Raw genomic sequence first — 14,730 nt, forward strand, 5'->3', positions numbered from 1 at the left:
GTTCCTATAGCATTTTGGGGAAGTATGCAAGAAATCAAGCAAAGCAGACATATTAAGCATAGGTGCTTGCCCAGGTCTACACAGGGGTTAAATCTGGCATGAAAAAATTGACTCAGAAGGTCTAGAAGATGAGAAAATCCAAATTCAAATCTAAGAAGATGAGAATTCAGACTCACACAAACTCACAGATAGTAAATTGCAAGGAAAACTTCCTCCTAGAGTGCTCAGAAAGACATCTAGAAGTCATAGGATGGAAGGGAGATAAAATATCATTGCAATAACTTCATAAAGACACTACAAAGGCTACACAATATTCAATTTAAAATTCCAAGTTGTCAAAAAGGTTTGTACTCTAAAATGAGTAATCACAGTTAGTTGCAAAGAACTCCCGACAACAATAGGAAGTTCAAAATCACAAAATACAACTCTACAACAAAGGAGATACAAAGAATACAACACAAGGAGATATATAACTCCAAAACTAAATCAACATCCTTACAAACGTAGGAAAATGAAAACATAGACATTTTCAAAGAAGACAACAAGATATTCCCTGCAACAATTTTCAAAAATTGAGTACAATCATATGAAACCTCCCATTCCAAATTTACTTTTCCAAATCAAAATAAATTCCTTCAAATATCAAATCTAAATTTTCCAAAACAATCAAACAATATCCAGCAAGTAATTTGCACAGCAGCAAAGAAGACAAACTTCTTTGGAAATCAAAAATTTGCAAGAAAAGATCGACCAACCTGTAGACGCAATCCAAACAAGGTTGAAATCTAAAGAAGAGAAATTCTCAAGAAATCCAAATCTTTGAGCCAATCCTCAATCCTATTTGAAAACCAATTCCAGAAATTTGCAGGATGATTAACTCGACAACAATCCCAGAATGCAATATAAATAAAAATTAAACTGAAAACTATAGAGTAAAACCGACCAATCAGAAAATTCCAAGAAATAATATATTTTACCTATCATGTATAGTTTTGAGAAATATATTATTTATTAATATAATTTTCTTACCCTATCAAAAATAACCAATCAAATAAAAGGATAGGTAACTTTATAATATATTCAATTACCGATAAAATAGTAATTGTATAAACACATTAAATAATAAATCATCACCCAATAACAATCAAATAAATGAATTAAATGGATAAAGTCGTATAAATAGGGATTCTCGAATAAATATAAAATTAAATTAGTAATAAACAATAAATAAATAATACAACAAAACAAAATCAATAAATGAACTCAACAATAAATTAACAATTAAATAAATCAAAGCATCAATAATAAATAAATAACACTCAATTACTAAATAAATAAATAAAACTAATTAAACAATAAATAATAATTAAATAATTAATAAACAATAAATCAATTAATTATGAGATCTCAACAATAAATTAAACAATCCTTTAAACACTAAATCATAAACTAAAGTAAAATAAGATAAACTTCAGAACCCAATAAATAAATAAATAATCTTATAATACTAATATCTCAATCTAGCCACTTAATAAACTATGCAATAGAATCAATTATTAATTTAATTAAAAAATCATAGTCACAAGTCCACATAACAAGGGTCCCAACAACCATAGTGTGCCACAACACAATACTAACATGACTCAACTAACAAGCTGACAACTTAAGCCTAGAGTGTGTGAGGGAAACACATGCCATCTCCAACAACTTGCCATTGGGATAAAGACAAGCCCAGGCCTATGAGACCAGGTGGAGTCGATGTCTAGTACTTGCAATCCTGCATCCACCACTAAACACAACATAATATATATATATATATACACACACACACACATGCACACAACACATATACATCATAAATGGTTAGGCAAATGAGAGAGAATTGCAATGTCATATTGTGCTCACAATGAGTGATATGACATCGTCTCTAATCATGAAGACACTAGAAGACAATCCCAATAGCATTGCATCAACTCAGTCATCATAATCAAAGAGTAGGGTTAGTGTAATCATAATGTCATCAAAATCCCATAAGCAATACTATCCATCATGAATAATGAACACATACAAACCATCAAATATAAATCCACCATCATCCATTACAATCATGGAATAGGGTTAGTACATAACACGACACCATAGAATCACCATAAAGTAGACTAAGCTTGATGAATAAAATCCTTTTATGCACAAAAGATAAGTTGAGTCAAGGAGGAGCACTACATTGAAGACATCAATCTTGTCAAGGCACTAATCCCCTTTACAGTAATATCATATTTAGGACACCAATCCAAAGAGAATCATGATTCCCTTATTACATTAAAATAGGACACCAACCCAAATTAAAATTACAAGGCTAAAACCTTGAGGACTACTAAAATACCTTTGATTGAAAATTAAATAAGGTGTTAGTGAACAGATTTGCTCTTTGTTTTTAAATGATAAATTCTTAACTCTATTACCTTCTTCTAAGAACAAATGATTCACTGAACAGTTGGGTAAGTGTTTGTTCGAATCACTTCCCTCTGAATTTTTGCCTAGGTACAACTCCCTATCTAGGTTTTTCACAAAATGGCATTTTTGTTTTTACTTATATCTAAATTAAAAGCTTTTAAGTAGAAAGCGTATAAGGCCGCCTATTTCATTCTTGGATGAAAGGCTATAACTTTCCTCATATGTCATAAATAATGGAAACTATTTTCTTAATTTTGAAAGTATGTAACTACAACAACTGAAACAAAGTTCAATATACTTCTTCTAAATAAAGATGAACAGATTCAAGGAAAATAAATCAACCCACAAACATCAATCTTTTCTAGAGTAAACAATACATTCAAAGGAAAGAACATCAGAGGAATAATGAAAAACTACAATGAAAGATCAAATACTGTTACTTGATCGGATGAACATATGCAAAGACATGTTATCTATTCGGATTCAAAATACACAGATCTTTCTTCTCCCCCAAAACAATATGATTAGATTTCATATATATATATCTTTATGTAATTAAAGACGCAATGATACATCTGCCAATGTTTTTCCACCACAGATCTCAATCATCTGATTCGTCCTTTGATTAAGAACAGAAAATATCAAACCAAACACTCAATCGAAGTTTTTTTTAAAATTAGTTACTAAAATCTAACCCTTCTATCATCACTTTTACTTAATTTATAGTCTAAACAGGGGAGGTCTCCCTGAAAACTAGACCACTCCCCGGTAAAATAGTTATGAAACCAATAGAAAGTATTTTGGGATGGTTGTCCCAAAGTTTTTGTATAATTATGAAAAATGTTTTAAAAATAAAGAAAACTAGCCAATAGTGGATGCATTATGTCATATTTCATCATCATCCTTGTCTCCGTCTTCACGAGCGTCATGAGTAGCTGTGAGTTCCTGGATCATTGATTGGCTTGGTACTTTCATCGCATTGAGTTTCTCTTTTGCCACTTCTTTATTCCACTTGTGTTGCACCATCTTCTCTGAGTGCTTTGGCAGTTGATCATTCCCAATGAAAACCATAGATTTGATCCTAGCCACTTTGGTTATATCCTCCGGTGTGAAACTACTCCTAACTCTGATCTTCTCCATGTTCAACCGGAAAGACTTGACTACTTCCTATGTGCCTGACCCGCAGATTCCTAGCTCCCAGTCATGATTGGGATTAACCACTTTATTATCCTTGACTATACTGCTCTGCAAATCTTGGAGTTCATAGACGGAGGTTTTTGAATCCGTAATTACTGACTGAAAGGTGAGCACCCACCACATGATAGTTTTCTTTAGCATGAAAAGTTGGCATTCATCAACTACCAACTTAACTGAATGTTCTGTCAAAAATCTGGTAGTTCCATACTCTTCGATTTTGGTAAATAGAAGTAGGACAATTTTCCATTTGTGCTCCTCTTTCTCCCACGGTACAAGATGGTTTTGGATTTCAGAAATCAGGCTCTATACTTCATCACACAACTTTCTGGAGTCGGTAATATATTTTTCACCATCTTTGATTACTTGTTCAATCCACTTTTCAACCGCCTCAGCGATGCTCTTAGCCAGTTGAACTTGGTTCATCAACTTCTTGTTTTCTGGAGAAGTTGGGTCAAAATTCTCAGTGGCATGGGATATTGGAATTGCTCCAAGGCAACCGATGCTATCGATGAACTGAGCCAAAACACTTATGTGTCTTTTAAGTTCTCTTTTCTCCCGTCCATCCTTCTCTGACCGGGTAAGCATTTTCTTCGTTGACACTTGGAAAAAATGGTTATCTGTATCCCTGCTCATATTTCCCAACTCTACTTTTGTGATTTTAAAATCATTAGAACCAGCCTCTTTGCTCTCATCTTTCGGTTTGTAAGAGGCAATTTCCGCTGTCCATTTACCAATTTCCTCGTCATTGTTCAGGTGAGTGGTGGTCTTGAACCTCTTTGGCATTGGATTCTTCTAAGAGTACTTGGCAACCATCTCCTGAATTGGAATGGTCACAGGAAGAAAGCTCCTTTTCTTGTTCACTAAGGTTGTTAACCATTTAGGAGTCGCAGCAGAATGAGAAGTTCCTTCAATCATTTTTTGGGGTGGCGTCATAGCCACAGTCACTGTTTGAGAGTCTAGAGCACAAGCAACTTCACCATCCAAATCTTCAATTTCAAAGATCTAAGCTTCAAGCATGGCATCTTTTACTCCCATATCCTTGACCTGGTCCATCCTCCTCTGGGTGACACTACGTGATCGAGTATGCCAAGGGGTACTGAAATCCAGAGTTGGGCTAGATCTGCGTCTAGTTTGAGCCGACTTGATTTCCTTACCTACACGAATAGGAGCATTGTTAGAGGGACGTTTTGGTGAAGACATACTTCTCATAGAAAGGGACTTGGCGCTTGGCTTCATTGCTTTCTTTTTAACCAACCATGCCATGGTTCTGTCCAGAACTCATTCGGTTCTCAATTGTATGTCATCATTTTCCTCCTCATCCCAATTAGTTGGGGGCATTTCATTCTCTGCATGGGCTAAATACCCTAGTTCAAATAGCTCAAGATAATCTTCTTCAAGCCCTTTAATATCTAACCTTATTTGCAAAGAAATAACCTGTTCCAACACCAATCTCATGTTTTCTCTTTTGAAGACTTCAAGTTCATCTAAACAGTCTTCCCAGAAATCTTCTAACTCTGGCATGGGAAGATAAGGCATTAAGCCAAGGCTCTAAGAAAATCCTTTATTGTCAAACCCTTTTCTTTCAGCATACATAGACAAATTAAAATTTCTAAGGTTTGCTCCTATACTTAGTGCATCAGACAGTGAATTAGAGGATAACACTGCCATTTGTATTGGAAAATGACCTTCCCACTTGTCTTTAAGTTGTGCCTTCTTAACTACGGAAGTCAGTTGCCTGCATATTTCTGCTAGGACAAAACAATCAGAACAGAAATGCGGAAGCTTGAAGGGTTCCTCTTCAAAGCCTCCTACTCATATATAGCAAAAGCATGGGAACTGGATGTAAAAGCTTCCGAACTTCTTAATCAAGGACTGTGCATCATCTAAAATCCATTTGGCCTTTGTAACCTTCAGTTCATGACACATATCACCTAGGAATGCATTGTGTACCCTTCTAAAATCTTGTAGGGCATTGTCTTTTTGCAGCATCGGATAAAACTCATACACTGGAACATCTTCCTCAGTGGGCTGCTTGGGAATACCCGTTAACTCTTTAACATAGGCCAGATAATACAAAAGATACGAGGACATGAAATTTTTTTTTTTAAATTGCTTGGCTAGACTCAACTGCTCTCTCATCGAATCAGCAATTAACTCTGCCCAATCCAAATATTGTTTTCCTTCCAAAACTAATTGCACATAGGAGTATATCCAATCATCAAAGCTATAAGCTTCGGTAGAACCTCTCGCTCGATGCAACAGAAGCATCACATCATGGATATGTGGCAATATGTGGTTCTTGTTAGAATTTTTAGGTAGTCTAGAACTACCTCTCTGAGGGACCTTCAACCAGAACTTCGCCACATTATTCCTATGTCCTGCTCTATATGCATTGAACTCACTAATTGACTGGGCAGGGGAGAAATTAGAAAACTGGTAATCTGGTATCTTGAACACTGAAGCAATCACCTCATGGTTAATGGCAAGAAGGGTTTTGCCATTATCTCTTTTAATAGTTTTAGATACAGGGTCATATCTGGCAATACACTCCTGAACCAACTCTGGACAAGAAATTGCTGGAGGAAAGGCCGTGGCTTCTAAAAGTCCACTACTCAAAATCTCTATACAAAAAGACTTATCAACACCCTTGAACATCCTTTCTTTCAAATCTTCAAGGTTCTCACCCTTTAAGTCAGTATCACTAACTATGGCTTCTATGGACGCTAAGTTAAAAACGTTTCCAAACAAGTGTAAGGTGGACTTCATGATTTCAAAAACTAGAAACCTAAATTTGATTGTAGTGAAACCTTCTGTATGAGAGAAAATGCAAGGGAAAACACTGGAGAAAATAAGGAAAGACTCACCTTCACAGCTGTATAATCAGATGACGACTAGCAGCGAGAAAGACTCCTATCCAGGGATAATATAAACAAAAATCCAGCAACAAGTAGCAAATGCAGAACACAAATGATTTTCATACCTTATTGAGAAAGGTATTGATACAGACACATTAAATGCAATGATTTCATAATTTCATTCCGAACACGGAAAATTGATAGATTAGAGCCCTGCACGCATGCATTGAATGCATGGCGGCGTACTTTAAGAAACTGCCAGTTCCCAAAATGTTCACTTACTTCGAAAAAGCCAAAGAACGACATCACTTTACAATATGGTTCTGCCTCTTCGTATTTAGCAATAAATGCACTTCTCAAAACATTAGAAACTGCGGGACCCACCAACAGTGAACTCGTATGAACATCTTGAACCAACTTCTTGAGTGTTCAAGTAGTTCAAGATGTATGCCGCGTCAAACTGTTGACCATTTTGCCATGCTGAACACATTAAACATATTTGAACCCTTTGAACTCAGTTCAACAAGTTCAACGCAAATTTTATATCACCGAATAGGAAAAACTTTATTAAAGAGCTGCTGCAAAACTTAGAGAAAATGTTAGTATGAAATACCTTTTCTGAACACCTTGGAACCTATTGAACCTAAATGAACATCTTGAACCCAGTTCAGAACTATTCGACGTGTTCAAGGAGTACAATGAATTGTCTGAACATGACTTAAATGACTAGAAAAAGGATTTGAGGCCGCATTAAGGAGTTGAACCAAGGCAATATGGCATGAACTAGGACTCCAACATAAGAAAGAAAAGATGACCCACTCTCGCCATGAAAAATAAATGACACGGTAACATTGGCTGTGACTGGGGATTTTATTTTTCAAAGGAAAATGCAAAGAACTCACAGACTCTGGTTTCACAAAACATAAAACAAAGGGGAAGGTGTTAAGGGCACAACCAAAAATACCTAGACTACTATGTACAAGTGACTCAAACACAGGATTTACAATTTATAGAGCTTGAGATCTTGCCCATTGTAGGTATAAGGCATGATCATTCCGTCAGCATAGCTGAGTCTGAATGCATTTTGTCCTACTACTTCACAAATTCTGAAAGGGCCCTTCCACAATGAATCAAACTTGCATGAGCACCTTTGGACTCTCTCCTTTTGTCCCATAGCAACACCTCATCTCCTACTAGGAAACCTCTTGGTCGAGCTCGCATGTCAAAAATTATTTTTACTCGACTCTGATGTTCTGAAATCCTATCCACCAGCAATTCTCTTTCTTCTTCTAACTTTGTCAGATACATGATTCTTTTCTCCAAAGCATTTTGAAAGAAGGAATCTTCCACTACTGTTTGCAGCTTTATTGCTGATAACTCCAGTGGCAAAGAAAGTTTTGCTCCTGTGCCATACACAAGTTCAAAAGGTGCCATTCCAATAGCTCTCTTGGGTGTGGTTTTGTCCACCCATAGAGCCTCATATAACTTCTTATGCCAATTCCTATCACTCTCATCAACTAGCTTCTTCATGATGACAATCAAATTCTTGTTGCTAGATTCGGCCAAAGCATTGCCCTATGGAAAATAATCAGAAGAATGTGAGAGGAAAATTTGATGATCATAGCAAAACAAAGTCAACTCTTCGGAAGAGAAATATGACGCATTATCTGTCACAATTTTTTGGGGTACTCCAAAATGAACTAGGATGTAATCCATGAGAAAACTACACACAATCTTGGAGTTAACCTTTTTGGTGGGAATGGCCTCTACCCACTTAGTAAAGTAGTCAGTTACTGTCAAAATATACCTGTGACCCGCACTGGAATGAGGGTTTATTGGGCCTATGAAATGAATGCCCCACTGTGTATAAGGTTCATCTATCATGACAGGCCTTAGAGGCAGTGCTGCTAAATGTGGCTTCCCAGAAAACAATTGACATTTTTTGCATTCTTTTACATGAATATAGGCACCCTGAAACATGTCGGGCCAATAAAAGCAATTTCTCAGAATTTTGAAAGCAGTCATAGATGATGAGAAGTGTCCACCACAAACCTCTCCATGATAAGCTTCCAGGAGCTTTTGCTGTTGAGGTTTATCTACACACCTTAGGTATGTTCCATCTAAACCCTTTTTGTATAGAACATCCTGCCAAATTACATACATTGCAGCTTTTAATTTTAAATTCCTTTGTTCTTTAGTTGACAGATGATTTGGGAAACTACCATAAGTTAAATAGTGGGCCACATCAGAGAACCAAGTATCCTGCAATCCGACAAAAAGAGTTAATGGTAACTCCGCTTCAATTTCCACCTCATTTTCCGCTATCAACCTGCATAAGCCCTGTCCTTTAATTGTCTTCGTAGGGCGAATATCTAAGTCAAACTCCTAGATTTTCGTCACCCATGTTGCTCTCTTATTTAGTCCAACCTCCTGCTGAGTCAAAATGCTTTTCACAGCTGAATATGGAACAAAAACTACAGAGTGAGAATGCAGGATATAGTATCGAAACTGTTTCACAGCTTTTACAATAGCATATGCATGCTTCTCCATAGATGAATATTTGAGCTCATGCTTCTTGAGCAGAGTACTCATGAACGCTATAGGCATTTCAGCCCCATTTTCATCCAACTGCAACAGAATCCCAGACATAGTATGGTCTGATGCATAACAATACAGAATGAAGCCCTTCATGAAATCTGGATTAACAAGAGTGGGCGCATTTGCAACTAATCCTTTAATTTTCTCAAAAGCATTTTTGGCCTCTTCAGTCCACTTAAAAGGATGTTGCTCACTTAGCAAACCAACAATGTGTTTGTGGTCTCAACAAACTCTGGAACAAATCTTCTTAAGAAATTTACTTGACCAAAGAACGATCTTACTCTAGTCTGGCTAGAGGGTAAACTAAGACATTGAATTGCATTAACCCTCTCGGGATCAATCTTGACTCCCTCTTTTGAGGCAATATGTCCTAACAATTTGCCCTTCATGACGCAAAAAATTTATTTCTTAGGATTCAGAGAAATCCCGTGCTCACGAAAACGCTGTAATATTGCACTCAAATCCCAAAAATGATCTATCCTTTTTTTTTAAAACACCGTGAGGTCATCCAAATAAAATACAATTATTTTGTCTCGAAAATCCTTGAAAGAGGAATCCATAGCCCTTTGAAAAGTGGCTTTGGCATTTATTAAACCAAAAGGCATGTGGTTGTATGCGAATGTTCCCCATGGAGTGATGAATGTTGTCTTGTGTTGCTCATGTTCCGCTACAGATATCTGGTTATAACCCGAAAAACCATCCAACATCGACATCATCTCCAACCCGGACACTGTCTGTAAAATGTGATCCATATTTGGTAAGGCGTAGTTGTCCTTCAGGCTTGCTTGATTCAAATTTCAAAAATCAACATAGATACAAATTTACCCATTTTTCTTTCCTACAGGCACAATGTTAGCTACCCAAGTGGAATGGTGGATTGGATATATGATTCGGGCCTTAAGCATTTTCTCAACTTCCTTAGAAATTGCATCCGCCATGATGGGATTAAAGTTCCTCAATTTTTGCCTAAAAGGAGAGATGCCTGGCTTTAGCGGGATTTGATGTTGAAAATGTCCATTTCTAAACTCCTTCAGATCATCATAAGACCAAGCAAAAACACCAATGTACTCCCTAAGCAGTGTACTAAGTTCTCTCTTTTCCTCCGCAGAACAACACCTACCGATTGTCACTTCGTTTGGATTAGCTTCATCTCCCAAATTTACCTTCTCACAATTTCCTTTCCCATCATCCTTGGGAACTTTGTTACCTATGAATGCATCATCTCTGGTGAAAAATATCTCCAGTGTCACTAATCCCTTTGGAATCTTGTTACCTTTGAGCTAAATAAAGCTATTTGTAGGATCTACCTCTGGGTCTAGACTGAACTCTTTGCAAACATTCTCATAGCCTTCAAAATATGACTAAGAAAATGGTTGAGCACATTCTAGGAAATCCTTGATCTGTGCATCCACATCAAAAACTTGCCAATGATCAACATTATCAAGAACACTAGGCCTATAGATCGTTTCAATCCTATATGAGTTATCTTTAAAATCAAGATGTGGTAATAAAAGTGAGGCTGACACGGCCAATGAATCTGCTCTACTATTTTGCTCCCTCGGAATTGCTTCAATCGAGAAGGCATCAAAGAATTCTAACTCATCCCAAACTCTATTCCTATAATGCCTCAACCTGTCATTCTTAACCGTATAGACATTCCTCACCTACCTAACGATTAACTCTGCATCACCTTCGACTTTAAGCAACTTAATTCCTTTACATTTAGCCTCACTTAATCCCAATAATAGTGCCTCATATTCAGTAGTATTATTAGTGTTCTTAAAATCCAACTTGAAGGAAAAGGGGAAAATATTACCAGTTGGTGACAACAAAACCACCCCTGCTCCAGAACTTGAGTTAGCGCAGCTTCCATCAAACTCCATCTGCCATAATCCATCAAGTTCATCAGCTGCCTCATCCATTTTCTTTTCACCAGGTGCAAGAACAAGATAGTTTCCAAACTCACACTCCTGAAATAGAATCTAGGCTTTCGGGTTATCTGAGGGAAATACAGTATACTTATTCTTTGGTTCAGGTTCAAGCTTGATTTTCTGATTTCCAAGGGGAATAACGGCTTTAGACCAATCCATTTTGATTTTGCCTCCAAGATCTTTGCAAAACTTCCTACTCAAAAGCATTCCGTAACTCGCAGGAATATCAGCAACCAGTATAGTTAATCTTACTCTTTTGTTTGGGCACGCTGCCAGCACTGCCTGAACGTCCTTCACCTGACCAATAAGAGGAACCTATTTTCCATCCATTGAAAAGCATCTCCCAAACATTTTAGTGGGGGTCAAACCTAGAGACTTAGCCACAGGAGAAGGCATTATATTGTCTGAAGCACCTAAATCAGTTATGCAATTACTTAACTTTTGGCCATTCAGGAGAAGGGAAATATAGAAAGGTTTAGGTTTTGGAATCTCGACCTCATGCCCAGACTTTGTATCATGAAAAGCATAGGGATCTGTCAGATTAGCCAATGAGTAGGGGATAGATGAAGACCCCTCTACAACAGCTAAATCACCATTTTCCATACATCCATGTACTTGAGACTCTAAAAAGGAATCTCCTTTAATGTATTTGACCAATTTATCCAACTCTTTTGGGTTAAGCTTTAAATACTCAGTGGTAGGAAGTTGAACGGTAGAGGCCTTGCAGAATTCTATGATATCAAAGGAGGAAGAAGAGGAAGAGTTCTTATGATCTTCATGGTTCCTTTGCAAAATCTTAACCTCAAGAACCTTTGAAAAACTATTACCTGGGAGATCTTTGCCTTTGAAATTGTTTCCAGAAGGGTTCACAAAAGAAGAAGGCTGGGAGGTTCATTGATTCCTTGTTAGAATCGCACATGAAGAACCTTCAAGAGTTGCCAAAATGTTACTACCCTTTTCTGAATCTGACTCATATTCGAGGTAGAATGTTCCAGAGTCACCAGGTGCCTCTTGAATTCTTTCTGCTTTACTGAATTCTCCTAATTCATCCTTTGTGTTTTGCATCTGAACGTGTCTTATCATATCGGGACATGAAACCCCATCATGATCGGTGGTAAGATGAAATGAACACATGACACCTTTGTCAGGGGGTGCCTCTATCTGTAATCTTTGTGGAACTACAAGAAGTTGCAATGGTCATCCATAGTTATATTGATTTGAAGTTCTCCTGCTTATATCCTGATAAGGTTGTGGATAAGAGTTTCCAGGCTTAGGTATCTGCCTCTTTAAAGCAATCATATCATTGACAAGCCGCTGAACAACCGGATCAGTAGAGGATGTAGAAGCCTGAGATTGTCCCTGAGGAGTTTGTACATCTTTCCTCCATTTGCCAGCTGTTATCAGATCATCTTCAAGCTCTATAGCCTCATTTTGTGCAGTCTCTAGGTCCACCGACCTACTTCTTCTGAGGTGAAATCCTACATCAGGTGGCATGGAATTTATGAAGAAACATCACTGATTATCTACAGTTGGTCTCTTGGCTTGAGGAATTTTGTGAATAATCTTATTATATCTTGCCACATAATCCCTCATCGGCTCATGAATTTCCTTCTTCATCTATGTGAGTTGAGCCAGTAGCGGGTGTTCATCATTAGTGCTTTGGAATCTTTTTTCAAAAGTGGTTTTCATCATTTGCCAGTCAGTTATGGATCCTGCTTGTAGTTGACTAAACCATTCTGCTGCCCCTTCAGTGAGGGTTTGGGCAAAAAGCCTAATAGCCATGTCCTCATATTGAACTACTAGGATTCCAGTTGCTACATTAAAAGAGTTCAAATGCTCTTCAACGGAAACTTTCCCATCACCTTTATATTTGGGTAAAACATCCTTTGCTCCTTTTGGTAGTGGATTATGGGCTGCAAGAGCACGAGGTCCAATAGCCGCACCACAGGGTTGAGCCATAATGAACACTGGATGAATGGTTACAAGAGGTGGGGCTTGGATTTGAGTAAGTGTTAGTGCTTGCCAAGGGGAAGAAGAAGATATAGGGGTAACTCTGACAGGAGATGAAGGTTTGCTTTTGGCCTTCCTTCTAGGAGTAAAACTTGAGGCGAATGACAGATTTTGCAATTTTTCAAAATAGTTATCAATTACTCCTTCTCTTCTTTGTGCTCTAGTATATGGGTGGGAATCCAGGATGATTATTTGTAGGAAAACTAGGTTACCTCAAACAAGACATGATCTCAACAATCTCCCTGCACTCCAAACACTTTTGCTTATTATAGGCTCATGCTTATTATTTGCTCTTTGTTTTTAAATGATAAATTCTTAACTTTGTTACCTTCTTCTAAGAACAAATGATTCACTAAACAGTTGGGTAAGTGTTTGTTCGAATCACTTCCCTCTGAATTTTTCCCTAGGTACAGCTCCCTATCTAGGCTTTTCACAAAATGGCATTTTTGTTTTTACTTATATCTAAATGAAAAGCTTTTAACCAGAAAGCGTATAAGGCCTCCTATTTATTTCTTGGATGAAAGGCTATAACTTTCCTCATATCTCATAAATAATGGAAACAATTTTCTTAATTTTGAAAGTATGTAACTACAGCAACTGAAACAAAGTTCAATATACTTCTTCCAAATAAAGACGAATAGATTCAAGGAAAATAAATCCACCCACAAACATGAATCTTTTCGAGAGTAAACAATACATTCAAAGGAAAGAACATCAGAGGAATAATGAAAAACTGCAATGAAAGATCAAATATTGTTACTTGATCGGATAAACATATGCAAAGACATGTTATCTATTTGGATTCAAAATACACAGATCTTTCTTCTCCCCCAAAATAATATTATCAGATTTCATAAATATATCTTTATGTAATCAAAGACACAATGATACATCTGCCAATCTTTTTCCACCACAGATCTCAATCATCTGATTCTTCCTTTGATTAAGAACAGAAAATATCAAAACAAACACTCAATCAAAGTTTTTTTTAAAATTAGTTACTAAAATCTAACCCTTCTATCATCGGTTTTACTTAATTTATAGTCTAAACGGGGGAGGTCTCCCTGAAAAATCAACCACTCCCTGGTAAAATAGTTACGAAACCAACAGAAAGTATTTTGGGATGGTTGTCCCGAAGTTTTTGCATAATTATGAAAAATGTTTTAAAAATACAGAAAACTAGCCAATAGTGGATGCATTATGTCATATTTCATCATCATCCTCATCTCCGTCTTCGCGAGCGTCATTTGCAGCTGTGAGTTCCTGGATCATTGATTGGCTTGGGACTTTCATTGCATTGAGTTTCGCTTTTGCCACTTCTTTATTCCACTTGTGTTGCACCATCTTCTCTGAGTGCTTTGGTAGTTGATCATTCCCAATGAAAACCATAGATTCGATCCTAGCCACTTTGGTTATATCCTCCGGTGTGAAACTACTCCTAACTTTGATCTTCTCCATGTTCAAATAGAAAGACTTGACTGCTTCCTATGTGCTTGACCCGCAGATTCCTAGCTCCCTATCATGATCAGGATTAACCACTTTATTATCCTTGACTATACTGCTCTACAAATCGTGGAGTTCATAGACGAACGTTTTTGCATCTGTAATTACCGATTGAAAGGTAAGCACCTGCCACATGATAGTTTTCTTTAGCACGAAAAGTTGGCATTCATCAGCTACCAGCT

The sequence above is a fragment of the Cryptomeria japonica genome, chromosome 11 (genome assembly GCF_030272615.1).
Source record: "Cryptomeria japonica chromosome 11, Sugi_1.0, whole genome shotgun sequence".
NCBI classification, from domain to species: domain Eukaryota; kingdom Viridiplantae; phylum Streptophyta; class Pinopsida; order Cupressales; family Cupressaceae; genus Cryptomeria; species Cryptomeria japonica.